Source organism: Nyctibius grandis, chromosome 4 (genome assembly GCF_013368605.1).
Source record: "Nyctibius grandis isolate bNycGra1 chromosome 4, bNycGra1.pri, whole genome shotgun sequence".
Lineage (NCBI taxonomy): Eukaryota > Metazoa > Chordata > Aves > Nyctibiiformes > Nyctibiidae > Nyctibius > Nyctibius grandis.
In genome coordinates, this window is record NC_090661.1 from 81501842 (window position 1) to 81517881 (window position 16040).

Below are 16040 nucleotides of genomic sequence, written 5' to 3' on the forward strand. Positions count from 1 at the left end.
GACAGTCACAGCTTGCGGGTGGGACTGCCACCAAAAGAGGATAAGAATTAATTTGTGCCTAATATTTCTAGTGCTTAATTCGTGAGCTGCATGAACAACTCACACAGAAAGCAGCTTCCATAGTGGAAGATAAAGCATACTAATTTCCTAAATCTGAAAAGACATGGTTTTTATTTTGTCCCAGACTTGAACTAGGGGAGATATCTTGAAATAGAAGTAAAAAATCAACTAAGTATCTGAGTATCATATGACATCTCTTTTCAGCAAGCTACCAGAGGGTGGGGAGTCTCCCATGTTAGCAATTGCATGAAAATTACAATATTAAATGGCAGCACCCACAGAATATCCATCTCCCTGTAGAAACTGGTTTTGCCGCTACAAGCACATTCATGTTGAGATCATTATCTACTCAACAGTTCTTGATTCCTTGTACTTAAGAGGATATGCCATATCTGTTTTGAAGATGGAAGGGAGACAGTATGAAGACTAACTTTATATACAGGTAATTTAAAATAATATAGCACATTTGTTTTAAATGGGAACACCAATAGATTTTATATACACCGTCTTACACCAGAATCACTCTATCCACCTCTTCTGGAGTTAGAGGAAGCAATATTGCAAACATAGAAGATAAATTGAAATTCTTCTGTATAACAGAAATATATTTTTCAGAAGAGCTGTTATTCAGGACTAGCCATATCTATGGCCTTTTCTTTCAGATCTCTCCAGATCTAGTTATTTGAATGACAGTCCCCAGGTCTTCTTTCTGTGTACAACCATGTTTCAAAGGTGTTTTCAGCCTATAGTTCCAGCCACCATTGTTCTTCCAGCTTCACTCTGACTGACCACTTGCAAACAACTTGTTTGGAAGGGAGCTGTGATTTTTTTCGTGGTACAAGGACCCAAAACACCTTATTTATTGCTTATGTATCTAAAGGACAGGAGTTGCAGAAGAAGGATAAAACAATAAAAGGCCAGCATGCAAATTATTCTATTAAGTGCCTAGCATCTTCCTTTGCACTGAAGCAGGCCCCACTTATCCAAGTGTCACTACTCATGACACTTCAGCACTTCAGCAAAATTTCAGCTCTTGCCTCTCCTATTCTGGACAGATCTTCAAAAATTCCATTAACAACTGCATATCCTGTAGCACTGTTCCACTGGAGATGTGTGGGGCTTGATCAGAGGCCTTTGACACCTGTTTTACTGTCAGTTATCTGAAATCTTTTACTTTTTTCATGTGGGTATATGAAACTACCATCATTAGATTTCACTCTTAGCACTTTACAAGCAATGCAGTAGCCATCAAACAGACAAGAGAGTCTGATAATGATCACTGATAGCACCCAGGTGCTTCACAGGGAAGCTGCAGCAAAGTTTATTATTATCTGTCTGTTGCGTTACCTTTAAGGTTTTGCCTGGAGGCCAGGGCTAAAATCAGGCTTCCAACCTGCCAGGAAATTTACAACTACTTGCTAAGTCACCTTACCTGCCCTGAAGACTTTCTATTCTGAAAAGGCACTCTTTTCATTTTATAGACAGAAAGGTGATGCATAAACACAATCCAGAGTTACATTTTGCAGCAGGTTGACGCTGACTTGCCTGATGTCTTGCAGAGCATCCGTGAGAGAATCAGAAATGTTTTCTGGGAATGCCATGAGTTTCAACCCCGTGCCTTTCTCACCCAACATCCTTTATAGACCAGAAAGACATGGAGTAGTGAGTGACCAAAGTTTTTAAGTCATCCTAGTCAGCGGGGGCACTTATGGTTATGAAAAACACCCAAAATTGCAGATATAATGGATATGCAAAATTGCACTCAAAAAACCTTTTAGAAGTTGGTATCTCATTTCAGTTCCTGTAAGAATGAATATTCTACCAAATGTCATGTTTTCAAAGGAGACCAGATAGGGTTCTGCTCTGTGTTTTCCTTTGTCGTCTTTTTTTTTTTTTTTTTTAAATCTTTTATTGAGGAGAAAAACTCTCATGGAAAATCATGCAGTTTATTTCATCTGTGTGAGAAAGCGCAGGATGTTTTGCTGGTTAATTCATCATGTGTGAAAAATAAAATGTTGCCAAAACCTACATTGAACATACTTCCTTAAGAAAAGCAGGTTAAGTTACATTAAGCCTCAAGGGGTTTTAGTCACTGTAGAAAAGTCACTCTAGTTTCTACTATACCAGCAGGTTGGAATGCCCATACTTGCCCAGAATATTGCTTCTCTATTATACTGCCTTATGAGTTTTATTTAACATGCTAGTCTCAGATTATAAAATTTTTTTTTCTATATGTGGAGGTTTTTGGAAAACTCATCCAAAATCCTTGTAGACATTATTTTATCTTTATGTCTATATATATCAACACTTGAGCCAGAATTCCTTAAATCTTCTGAAATAGCTGTATATGAAGGGAGCAGATAGCAATGAACTGGAAAAATACAGAAGACTGGTAACATCTCAAGTAGTTCTCATATCTTTATGTTGCTGGAACATGAAATATGAAATGGCACTTATAACAAAAAGTTAGACATCTGAAGGTGGCCTGTGTTTGTCACTCAAGCGGTTTAAAATTTTTATCAGCTCTCTTGATGCCTGTTTTACAGATGTAACCTTCCATCTTGCAGACAATGCATATGGTGCATTCAGTAAAAGCACTTACTACTTTGAATAGAAGAATGATGCTTGCCTCTGCAGACATTTGTATGAATCATCCCCATGATTTTAGTGCAGATTTTCATGAAGCACCTGCATGACAAAAAGTTGGTAGAACCAGCCTTTAATTCTTGAATGTATTTTAAAATTTCTTTAGGATTTTCGAGGGTGAAAAAGGCTCTAAAAAACAGAAATACACATCAGTCATCAGCAGTGAAATGTGGCAGTTGCAAGTTTTATTATTTGAGTGCTGACAGGTCATTTCCCCTTTGCCTCTTGCATAGAGTGTAATATTATCGCTAGTCAGCACCAACCATTTGGCTTGTCAGCAGAAGGGCAGGGAAATCACACACCAGGCAGGGAAAGCTTCTTTGTTTCTTTCCCAGGGAAATCCATGACAGAAAACAAAGGAAGAAATTATAAACGATGATCAAATAAGATAGAATCATCCACTCAGGAATTTCATTCTCTTTTTACTGGGCGATGAGAACAAAAGGCTCAATGTTTAACTGCTCTGATCTCGAGAGAGCCAAGTCAGTTCTCTAACTGAGCACCAGGGCTTTAATGGTGACTAAAAGCAAATGCAGAGGATGGTTATGTTCCAAGGGGAAGCCAAGTGGAGCAGGTTGGGGATAGACTACACCTCCAGCAGCTGTGAAGCACTGTTAAAGAATCCACCTTTGCAGATAAAATCTTGGCTAGAAATTAGGGTTTTTTCTCAGTGCATGTCAGTCTGACCTATGAAATAAGGTGCAGCACTTCAAATGCACAAATATGTCACTGGCCCTCAACAAAGCCCTTAATTATACAGTGGTTAGGGAATTACTGCATTGCTAGGAGCATGAAGTGCTCAGTAATATCCCACAGCTGTCTGAAGAAACCTTTGTGCTGCTGCCAAATAGTTTGTGGGGACATTAAAACAAGCAGTGAATTCTTAGCAAAAAAATTAGGTTGAGCTCCTTTACTTATAAAGAGCGACAATGTTTCTGGGCTCCAAATCTGGGCAGTCCTGCACTGGTGTCCATGCCAGTAAGAGAGAAAGGCTTTTAAATCTTTTCTCTGTTCCAACTTTTAAGGGGATGCAGATACCTCTTTGATCCCTGCTTTATATTGGTATGTCTTGGCCATTTATCTCATCTTCCTTCCAAATACCATTAGCATGCTTGAGTCCGTATGTAGACAGACATCAATAGCAGGAGTGTGGACTCCAGAGAAGTGATAAGTTATCAGATGCAAGGGACATATCCTCATTGGATGTGACTTTAAAATTTTGTTCAAAGCATGAAACTAGTGGAGACAGAAACTTGTGACATGCAGACAACTTTTTTGAAACATAACAGTTTGATTTTTTTTTTTTTTAAATGGCAAGAAGCCTATGATTTTCAGCCTGGCCAGTGTAGAATGGGAAGGTCCCACATGTATGGAATGAAGGAATTTGTTTCTGGAGACAGAGTTGAAGAGTTCTGCTAGTTAACCAAAAAGAATAACATCAAGCAAAGTAGGAAAATGTTACCACTTAGATCCAAATTGTATGCTACTCTCTTGTTTTGTTGCTTTAGGCAAGTCAGAGTTTTTCAGTTTCTCACTGTACATATCCATTTAGTGGACTATAAAGCTTACTTACCACCTGGACATGCTGTGTAGTTTGACTAAAGACTTTGTGGAGAGCATGCTGCTGTCCAAGATAGAAGACGTTTTAGATGTTCAAAGCCAAAGGTGTTTTTAACAGAGGAGAGTCTGAACATCCACGCTGCTACGGCTTGTTTTTGTTCCCTTTGTAAATCTTTTTGACAAACACACGTGCGGAGTCAGCCATTCTCTGAAGTAATTAAGAACTAAATTTAGCAATTAAGGGGCCAAATTTTGTGATGAAATAAGCTGACAGTTGTATCAACAGTACTGTCAATCAGCAAGCATCAGCCCTGGGAAGGTCAGATGGTGTTTCCTCAGGGTTCCTGCTGCACAGGATTTTAAAAAAAAAAAGAGCTCTGCAGGGCAGAACTGTTTTAGCAAAGTAGCCTTTGATTATATGCCTCTATCTCATTTTGGCTCCATACTGTCTTTTTCAGGCCTGCCACTCCTTGCTGACACATTACCAGGTCACCTCCGCTTCTGTGCTTATGCTCTCTGTTTCCCAGGCAGGCCACCCGCCGGGTCTTTTTGGACAAGTGGCCTTCAGAGAGTTTAAGGAGGTGTCCTCTGCAAACCGGAACTATTCTTCAGGCCAGATAGAAATCTACTAGAAGTGCTGGAAATTTGTAACTGCTTTTAAGGGCCATCAATGCAAATACTACACATATTCATATCCTTTCATGGAACAATACATATGGCTGATTGTGAGTCAGAATGAATTTTCTTGGCAACCAACAACATTCAGGAGATGAATTTGCCAAGCCCTAAGTTATTCAGTGTCCTTCTGTCTCTGGGGCATTTTAACCTCTGCAGCCATGAGGCTCTTGAATAAAGTGTTTGGGTCAGGCAGCATTCTTATTAAACAGGAAGATGGCCTTTCCTCCTTCCGGTTCTCAGTGCATTTCCCGCTTGATTCTCTGGCACCACTCACAGAAATAATAGGTAAAGTGGCCATACCTTGCTTGTATAGATTTCTGTTGTCCATGGCATGAGTACAGCTGGGAAAAAAGCACCAAAATGTAGGTGCATCTTTGGAAACTCTCTCACGCCAATTTATCAAACATCTTTGCCTTCAGTTTGGTTCCTATCAAGTTTTTGCATGAGTTATAGAAAACAGTAGGAGTTGATCTCACCTTATATTGTGACTGATAATGTGACTCTGAGCAGCTGCAGCTAAATAATTGCCCTGGGAATAAATAGCGTGGTGAGTGTGTGGGTTTAGAAGGAAATGGTTCCATGTTTCCTTTCACACTGCTTTCCAACAGGATGATCTTACTTTCCTTCATTGTATTTATTGCTGATTAAAGGCTTCCTTTATAGGATGGCTTATCTCCTTCCTCCCTTAAGTAGTGTTTAACCTTCAAGGAGCTAGTTTGTTGCAGATGGGAAGACACAGATGTATTGCAAGTACATTCTTCTGTTTGGGGCTTCGTGATTATAGAGTAGCAGTATATCGTAATATGCTGAATACCTGGTAACGTGCCAGCTATATTTGGAGCTCCCAAACTAGAAGACCAGGTCTACTCCCACCTTCTGCTCTGCTGGGAAGAAAGTTGGTGGTGCAGATAGTTTGATCCAAATCTACTCCTAAAAACTGCTAATGGAATTGTAAGGAAACGGGACTCAGCCACATCAACACTCTGTGCTTTAGTGTGTCCGAAATTGAAATTTGGGCTTCAACATTATAGGGGAAGGATATCTCTAATAAGAAAAGCAATGAATGATTCCTTTTCTTATGTGGAAACTGAGAAACTCTGGCTGCAGGCTAGCACCTTTGTACACAACTGTCAGTGTAAAGGTGAACGTGTTTGACAGTGCTGATTCACATGCTATGTGATATTGCATTCCAGTTTCGTTAGTGGCAGTGGCTTGAGTGAGTGACTCTAGAGAAACCACAACCTCTGTGCTCAACTGATCAGCTACTTATAGTTTTATTTATGTAACTAATTTGTTCTTACACCTGTTCTCAGGCCTTGTATTTGTGGTGAGGGTTAGGATGTTCCTTTAGAACTAAAGAAAGGTTATGGGCTGCTGAAACAAGAGTTGCATTCAGAAGCTACTGTAGCGTGATTAAGTAATTTTTCATACCATATCAGCCTTTGAGAAGGAATGCCTACCTATTTGACCAATCATCTGCGGATCATATCCTTAAAACAAGTGAGTCACTGAAATTCTTTAATGCTTAATGAGTTGCGAGGGTATTTTTTCAGTTCTTTTTTTCTTTTCCTAAGGCAGAAAGTGCCTTAGGACATGGGTATGCAAAGAGCGTATTCACTGTGTTCAATCATTTTACATTTATGGTGCTTTACTTTATTGTGGGATATCTGTATTGGAGAAGGTCAGTAAGCAGAGAGGTACGGTTAGTTTAGCTGAATGCTGAACCTGTTTAATGAAGCTGCTGCAGCTTCAAGTGTAAACAGATTCAGTCACTTTAAATCTGGTTTATGTAAAGTTAGCTCATACCTAAAAGTGACAAGGTAACTTTAGACAAAACAGAGGGACATAGATCCTATTCATATACACACAGTGAACATTAAAAATTACCTTCCTCAACTTCCTTCTTGAATCTACTCCTTGGCTACTTGGTGCCCAATAATTGGAAATGCAAGGCAAATGCATGCTCTCTAACTCGTGTTGGAAGAATGACCTTGTAAACAAAAAGCTACGAGACAGGTATTCTCATTCCTTTCCCAATTCATTAAGCAATGCTGTGCTTTCTGTTGTGCCTGTTTTCCTGCTCTGTCGTGTCAGTGTGGGGTTTTCCTTTTCTTCAGGCTAAGGCAAGAATGAGGGAATGCTGAGGAGCCAATAAAAAAATTGCTTTTGATCAACTGGGAAATTCACAGATACCCAGTTATAAATGACGCACCTACTCAAGTTGCCTGGATAACGAGAGGTCTAGTCCGTTACAGAATCTGTTAAGACAGCTATGTATTTCACATGCTTACAGGAGTGTCATCACAGATGAAAGTATTTGATCTATCCAGTTTGGCATCCTGTCTTTTGACCTGGCTAGTAACTGAGAGTTAGGTGATCAGCATGGTTTCCCATCTCTTCTCTCACCCTGAAAATACACAAAAGCTGCTTTACTGTAGAAGCCAGTTTTATGCCTTGGAGGAACCCCTGATTCATGAGTTGCAAAGCTAAGTTTTAGTACCAGCTCTGCCACTGACTCACATGTTGGCTGTAAGCACATTCGTAACTGTCAGGTTATTTAAAATGTCCAGCCCACTAATTTAAGGTTGTTCTGTCCTTATGATTCCTGCGATGTTTCGTAGAAATATTATTTATTTTCAGTGCCAACCAAATCTATTCAAATTAATTCCCTCACTCATCATCTTAAAACATGATCTTTTAATGTGTATAACTGCAAATTCTGTTAATAGTCAGAAATGTTAGCAATGATCTCTGTCTGTCAGGCTCAACAAGTGTCAGTCTGTTGAGTGGAAGATCTCGTCCCCAGCTGAATGCTATTCAGGTGCCGTGTCATCTGCAGCTTCTCCTGTGTGAGAGGAGGGCAAAGGCCTAGCGTACAGCTAAAAGCTGGGAGGAGGCTTGCTTCCTTCCTTTGACATAGCTGGTGAATCTGCAATGTTTACTCAGGCAAAAAGCTAAAAAATACAGAGGCAAGACCAGAGGATCCAAGGAAACAAAAAGTAGTAAACGAGGGTATGTATAGGTGAGTTTATAGAGAGCAGGGCACTGAATGAGTGGAGGGTATACTACTGTTTGAAGAGATTTGAAGAATTACTTAGGTCACAAAGATGACCAGAAGGAAAAGGTGTACGTGCTTCATTGGCATTTACATGGTAGAAGCTATTTATGCAAGAAATGTCACTGAGGGGACAGACTGTACAGACAGCGTCCACTGGTTCTGAGTGTGTTTGGGCTGGAAATTGAAAGGCGTTCTCTGATGATCACAGCTATTGGTCTGGAGCGCCTTCCCAAATGATGAAAGGAGGCAAAAAGCCTGTCCCTGTTTCACAGAGATAATCAGTCATTTTAAGAAACAGGATTTTATGAAGTGGCTTCCCTCAATAACCAGGGATAAAATCTGAGGCTCAGCATGTCTCCTTAATCTGTTATTCTTAATACTTGTTCTCCAGCAAATTAAGGCATTACTTTTCTAAGGATCCTTATATTGAGGTTCATGTATGTTTGCTTTCAAGCATCTGTGTTTGGATAATTTAATCTTTGTTTTTATCTCTGTCACTGGACTTCTTCAAGGAAACCATAATATTTTGTAGTAAGAAAAACAGTGCTATTAGACACAGGCTGAAGACATAATGGAAATACCCCATGCAGCGTAATCCATTTTTAATTGGTCACATGATTGAGCTATGACTAGTTAGAGAAGACACTGGAAACAAAATGTTTGGCCTCAGAAACACCAAAATGTGCTATAAAAGTATAAATATAGAAAATTAGTAAATCAGAGTAAAACTAATAATATGGAAAATCTCAGCAATCATTATGCAACAGCTGAGATTATTTCAGTGTATTACAGGTACACACAGCCCTGAAATAACATATTTTTTGCTTTGGGTTACACCATTAGTATTGTAAAGTTTTGATTCTTGCCTAGTGTATTTACCCAAAAGGAAGACTAGCTTTTTTTAAAGTTAAACTACTTGGAAAAACAAAGCTCATTCTAGATTCCATCATTCTCCCTTTAGCTTAATATGGTAATTCATATCTTTTTTTAAAAGAGAGCAGCTATTCAAAAGCTTTCTTTTTTTTTATTCGGACTACGTAGGGTGTAGGTACAGTACAAAACCATCCTACCATTGTGCCTCTACCTTTCTTTCAAAGTTATAATTTCTGTCCTATCCAGTCCTGAGTCTGCCCTGTGACACCCAGTGAGGTTATCTGCCAGGTGCACTGGGCAATTTTCTGATATCTCTTAAATGCCTCAGCTATTGAACAGCTGTAGGAACATTGGTTATAGATCAAAGCCACATTGTGCTAATTACTGTACAAACACAAGACAAACAGAGGATCCAATGCCTTCCCTCAAAAAGTACAAACTAAATGAAGTAACATTTCTAAGTGTCTATGTCTAATGGTTAGCTGGTAGTAGATTTGTTTTGAATCTTACCTCTCTGCAGTGTAGTGACAATTAGTGTCTCTTTATTGACCCAGTGAAGAGGATTTTCTGCCTGTCTTCTTTAGGTAGTATATAATGCAATGCCTACAACAGTGAGTTACAACTTTGCTTTCTCTCCTGAGCATGTTTAAGTGGGGCTGGATGACACAAGATGAATGTCGTGTGGTGTTCAATAGCATCGCTCCATCTGCCTTAGCCAAGGCAAGCCAATATGGCCTGGATGCCAGGGCGGTGTGTTTATTACCTGAGCCCTACCAGTGTAGTGGGCAAGGCAGGTTTGTTTCAGACTGACTCGGGCTGCCTCAGTGAGTCAGGAGTTGTACATGCTACGCCTTAGCTGTGCGCGGCGAGGAGCTGGTGGTGGGTACGTGTGCTTGAAAGCACTTTGCAGTCTCCATTTTAGATTACAGGAAGTTTCATTGTGTGTTGCCTAGACATAGTTAGTTCATTCATGAGGATCAGCTAGGCAGCTGCCTTGTAAGAGCAGAGTTTCTGGGAAAACCTTCCACCTAAACACAAATTTTTGGATCGATTCACAATAAAGTTTAAGCTAGGTCATCACAGGCATAGAAGTATGAAGGGGCTTCTTCTCACTCTAAGCAGTCAAATATATTTGTTTGACCGAGATAAAAAATAATCAGGAAACCTTTTTCTTGCATATCTGATCCCTTTGTGAGAAGGGAATAGGGCTGCTCAGAACGCTGAGGTGCCCGGGAGCAGCAGGGACAGGCATTCCCCGGGGCGGGCAAGCTGGCAGCGGGGACTCGCCCCAGGACAGGCAGGGCTGTGCCTGCACCCCTGGGCTGCAGTCGGCCAGCATGGTGAGCGGGGCAGGCGCTGTGAGGGTAACCAGCCTCAGCCAAGCACCCAGCTACCGGGTGAGCCCGTAGTGGCACATCTGAGGGCAGGCCAGGAGGCCAGCGGGGCAGGGAGGTATGAGACCAGGGCCGTGCCTGCCCTCAACACAGCTTAGACAAGGACTGAGGCCAAGGGCCTCAGCTTCAGCGCCGCTCCTGAACAAAAGCAGGGCAGAGCCCGGCTTCCCAGTCTGAACCCAGGTAAGAGCCGAGCCCTGTCAGCCCAGGCCTGGAGCACAGGCAGCTGAACCCTGGGGCAGGGGAGGTGCACGCAGAGCCCTGGCAGGCAGAACTTGCAAACGGTTCTGTGTTGCACTGGCTCCTGGGACTGGGTGGTGAAGGTGGCCGGCATGGACTTGCCTCTGTTCAGACCTGCGTGTAGTTGTTTACGCAAAGAAATGCAAAGTGCCTGTTTATTCACAGTCAATGTTCGTGTCAGTAAGGCTATGGCTTTGGCTATAACTTCACCGAGTATGTAACTGCAAGTGTCTGAGTTTTTTCAGTACAACCCATTCATCAAATTAAACAGTTCAAAAGCCGTAATCTTTAGAAATGGTGAAATTAATGATTTGCCTATTCCTGATGCGTGAGGGGGAAAGCAATTAATCATACCTATTATTTACACAGTATTATACAGCCAAATTACAAGGAGAGATATCATTATTATTTACATAATCTAGAGGAGGAAAACAGGTCTCAGAGAGGTCAAACGAGAGGTGAGCCAGCATGTGTGAGGTCAGTCTTCCAAGAATTAATATTTCGCACATGAAAGCAGACTGATTTTTTTTTTTTTTTAATTTTATTTTTCCCTAGAGATACTGAACATTCACAGCTTGCTTTGAAATTACTGGGAATTGAAGCATTCCTGAAAATCAGTCTGTATTTGTGACCCACTTGTACTTCTAAACAGATATGTAATTTCTGGTGCAGGTGCAGCAGTTTGAGCTAAACAACTTGAGTACAAAGAATTCACACCTAGCTCTTATGGAGGAATAGAAACCGGGATCCATGATTGAAAATCCTGTTTGCATCCAGTTTTATTGTATAGCATCTGGTTATTGGGGAGTGGCAGGAGGAGAACAGTAGCTTTGCTCCATTGCTCTATTTGAATCTGCCAGTTTCCACTAGTTGCCTTGCTGATGTTTTTTTTCTGATTTTAGTGCTAGGTTTGCTCACAGATGCAAAAAAAAAAAAAAAGGTGGCTGTGGGGTCTGTGCAGTACAGCTTTGCTGAGTCAAAGCTTCCTAACCCTCTGACATGTTGTTCTCATTTGGCTCATCTCTTGCTAGTGAGAGACGCACTCCACGTTTGGGGCTGAGATTCCACGCAAGCCCCAGGAAGAAGCCTACGCACTTGGATTCCCAGGGGCTGGATGAAGCAAATTGCACCATTTCTCATCTCTCAAGAGTGCCCAGCTGTAATCAGCACCCCCACTGCACCTCCAACCCACTTTTAGGTGAGTCAAAATCCCAGAATACCGATTGCCCAGCGGAAGGATGCAATGAAATTCCTTCATACATCACCAGTTGGGACCGGGGGCTGAAACCTTTTTGGGAATACCCTGAGTGTTCCCAAAGATTTGAGGAACCCCTCTGAGCCCTCAACCAAGCTGCTTTGCTGGCTACCCATTTTTAACACAAGTACTAAGCCACTAATTCCCAAGACAGTTCTCAACTGGGCCAAATAACTTTTTCCAAATCTAATGTCCAGTGTTGTTTTTACTCACAATAAAGGTTAATGTATTAGCTCCATAGCTCTGTAGCTATAGCTAGTGGCTTTTACTGTAGGATCTTATAAGAAAGGACATAGGCCTCTGTTGATACAACTGCAAGATAAAGAGCTCATCAGGCTCACTTCTTTGGCGGGGTAGGGTCTGCCTAAGATCCTTCCTTTCCTTCCCTGCTCCTCAGGGTACTGGCAAAATTTTGCAGAGAAGCCTGCATGGCACAGTGTGAACTAGATCTGCTGTAGAATAGAGCTTATTAGTGCAGCTCGCCTGTCTCTTCCAAATATCACAGTTGTCTTCACATTTTGAAAAGCAATTAAAATCAACAGTGCGTAACGTATTACAGCTGTAGTAAACATTTCCCGTGGCCATGGCAAACAGCCCTGGGAACTCTAAACTGCAAACAACAGCCCCTCCTCCTGTTTGAAATGGGAATGAACATTTAGGTTCAACACAGCAAAAGTGATTTTCTCCCATTTTTTTCCTTGTCCTTTGTAAGCCACTTGGGGAACCACAACATCCAGAGTATTAAATTTAGAAAAATTAAGTCCCCTGAGCAAACTGGGGCTTATTATTCTGGAGTTTATGAAAAGCATAAACTCTAGTAGAAACAAGTATTAATCATGGATTGCTGAGAGGGATGCACACACTGCATAGTATTCATTTCTCACTGGCTACAGGTTTGTCTAGTTAATACCACACACTGATATTCATTAGCTAAATTAATACACCCGCAGGAAGAACAGAATGAATTTGCAGGGTTGTTAGTTGGCATAACTTCAGTGACTGTTAACAAGTCTTCATTATATATACCAGTTGTCAGTCATAGCCCTGTACGTGATTTATAGGAGAGATAAGTGTTATCAGCATCTTGCAAATAGAGATAGAAGTGAGAAGTGTATGGCTCGTCTGAGGCCACCATGGAGCCAGCAACTGAAAATCTGACAGCTCCAAGCTCATATTTACGAATGTAAATTGTCTGATGGCGTTGGATCTTGTCTTACTGGTCACAACTCTTACAAGGTGCCTTAGTTCACAAACAGATCCTTTATTTGAAAATAACTTTTAAAACATGATGAGCTCTCACAGCCTGTTACATTTAACTGGATGATATCACAGCAATGTGCCGTGTCTCATGTGTCTCAGTTCCTCCTTATCATTGAATTTGCAATTAAGTGTCTTGCAGAATATTCCCAATTTTGATTAGATTTGTTGATTACTTGCCAGAGCATTGTAGGAATTAGACTGTGAAGAAGGGTGATTTGTTTGAGGAAGGCAAGCACCACAGCCAGACGTTCCCTCTTACACCTCGGAGCCATATCAAGCCTTATGGTGTGGGCAGGTGCTGAACTCCCATCATCTGCACTTATGGTCTGTGCTTGGGGCTGACTTGGGGCAGAGCTTGGATTTTAGATGTACAGGAATGTTGGGACAGCAGAAAACCCACACCACTGTGATTTGTACAGCCTGCATACACCCAGTGATCTTATTTCAAATGTTTCTGTCAGTGTAAGTTTTTGAACAAGCTCGAACAGGTTGCGTCCTTTACATTTTTGAGTAAAATTTCACAGACTGAGAAGGACACAAAATACAACTCAGAAGAAGTCTCTGCCCTGGGACGCTTTGAATACCTTACCCCTAAAAACAGCTCCTGTCGCGGCTTCGGCCGCACCCGAGCAGCAGGCAGCCTACAAGCCTCGCCAGGTGCCCGGCCCCCCGGCCCGGGTGGCTGTAGGGCCCACCCCGCACCGGGCCGTGCCGGGCGGGGCGGGGGCGCCCCCTGGCGGCCCCAGGCGCCCGTCCCACGTCCCCAACGTGTCCGGTACCGGTTGGTTTCGCACCGGCATCCGAGTGCTTCCGTCGCTCTTCCAGGTGTACAGAAGGTACGTGCTGTTGGGCTTCTCAGGCTGCTCTAGTCTCTGTCACAGCCGGCTCACACAGGCCAGGCTCTCCTTTACTGTTCCAGCAGTGCTGCTCGTGCTGTTACTGAACGGTGGATTTATGAAAGCACCGAGGCCTGTTTACAGCAAAGTGTCTTGTGGGACCAGAATTCAACGTTTTAAGCCTGTTCGGAAACAGCAAAGGGAATGGCATTGCTGTAGATATATGTGTGTTCCGCAGAGGGGAAGGTTGGAAAATACTTTAAGGTTCTTTCAGGCTTCAGAGGAAAATAATGTATCAATAAATATAAAACAAGTGAGAAGATCATGCAAAAAATTGCTCTGAAGGTGGGAGCCAGTTTGATATCTTAGGATGGGTTCCCTTGGTTCTCCCAAGGGCTGCATACCTCTGCTGCGGGTTGTGATCAACCTGTGCAGGCCCAGCTGATGGCCGGAGGGAGCATTCAGAGCCTGCTCGGGATCATGAGATCTTACCCAACCCTTCAGGAGGTGCCAGCTCAGTTCTGCCCAGCCCGTGCCGCCTTCACACCCCAAGGCTCAGGCTATGGGGTAGGAAGGGTGGCGAGTGCTGCTCACGAGCTGGTGGAGATTGGGGCAGACCACTTAGGGAGGAGTGTGTTTCTGTAGGTAAGACTGGCCCCGATGTCCTCTTTGGGAGCCCAGGGTGGCAGCAGGGATGTGAGGTGCTCTGGAGGACTGTGTCACCCTATTGTTCTAAGACCTATTAGCCTGATACTCACCTAGCAAGCCTAAAGCTACCTGGCTTGGTGAATGCCAGGGGAAAATACCAGGACTAGCTTCTTAATGGAAAGTATATGTTTATGGCATTTATCACAGTTGCTTTCTCTTCTTTCTTCCTCTGAATCCCCTTGTTATTTTATATGCCAGTTTCACATTACTTTGTTCCTTTCGAATATGAAGAGTCCCAGTTTACTTAATCTTCTCTGCTAGAGCAGCATGCCATATATTTGGCTATCCTTGTTGCCCTTCTTACTTGTGAATAGTAATGGCCAGCTCACAGTCCATCACTTCATACATGAAGCTGGGATTTTTTTTCCCCACAAGCATCACTTGACATTTATCCACAATAATGTTAGTGCAGGCAAATGAGAAGCAGCAGAAAAAAGCAACAAGAGTGGGAAAGTGTGGGATGCTGCCTTCTGGGGGCAGTGTGCGCTTGTGTAATTACAGTAACCATGATCAGCTTTATTTCTCAAGTGCAAACTGTGTGCTTGTTTCAAAAATTTCTCTTATGCTGGAATTCCTCCCTGTCAGATCTGGTCTGGTTCTTTGCACCTCCTGTACTCATTACCAGTGGGGCTGTTACTTCAGGTAATTAAGTAAATGCTTTCCCCCACACACCTCCAGTTCCCAGAGTTTTGTCTCTTTTCATTTCAGGTCTCTTTGGAGTCTTTTTTTCTTTTTTTCTCAATATATAGGCATGTTGATTTTCCCCTTACAATCCTCCCCTAGTAGAGAACTATTTGAAGGGACCCTATAAAGATACCCTTCGCGGAGGCTGGGCTTTCAGCAAACTTAGTCTAAAACCAGCAGTTAGAGGTTCTTCTGCCTGTAGTGCGACACGTGACAGAAGCAAGTAGCTCTTTCAGCCTGGAAAACCTTAATTCACAGTAGACTTCTCCCGGGTGCTGAAAGATACGCTTTTGGGTCTTTGATTTCTCCTCTGTCACAGTGTGTATACAAACACAGTATGGCGTCGTTATTTTCTGAAAAACACAAATTAATAATTGAGATAGATTGGCTTGTTAGATAGATAGGTGTTGTAGTACATCCTCATGCTTAGAAATATTTTGCGGCTGGAGCTTTCTGAGGTGCACACGTAAGGAATGAGTACCTCATAGCTAGCCCAACCTGATGTTAAACCTACAGTAATTTTCAGGAAAAACTACTTAAGTGAATTATGATGGGATTGTGGGGTATGCTTCCACACTTTCTCTTGCATTTTCCCCCTCCTTTTTATATGTAGTATTAAAAGACTGTTTTAAATAGATTCTTAGAAATTAAATTTTAAAATGTGCTTGCCTATCTTGTTTAAATCAGGTATTTTCCTCAAATATATTCATGGGTACTGTCAATTCTCCTTTAAATAGTTAAAAAATACCGAGTGATAGAGATAATTTCATAATTGCCAAAAATCTCTT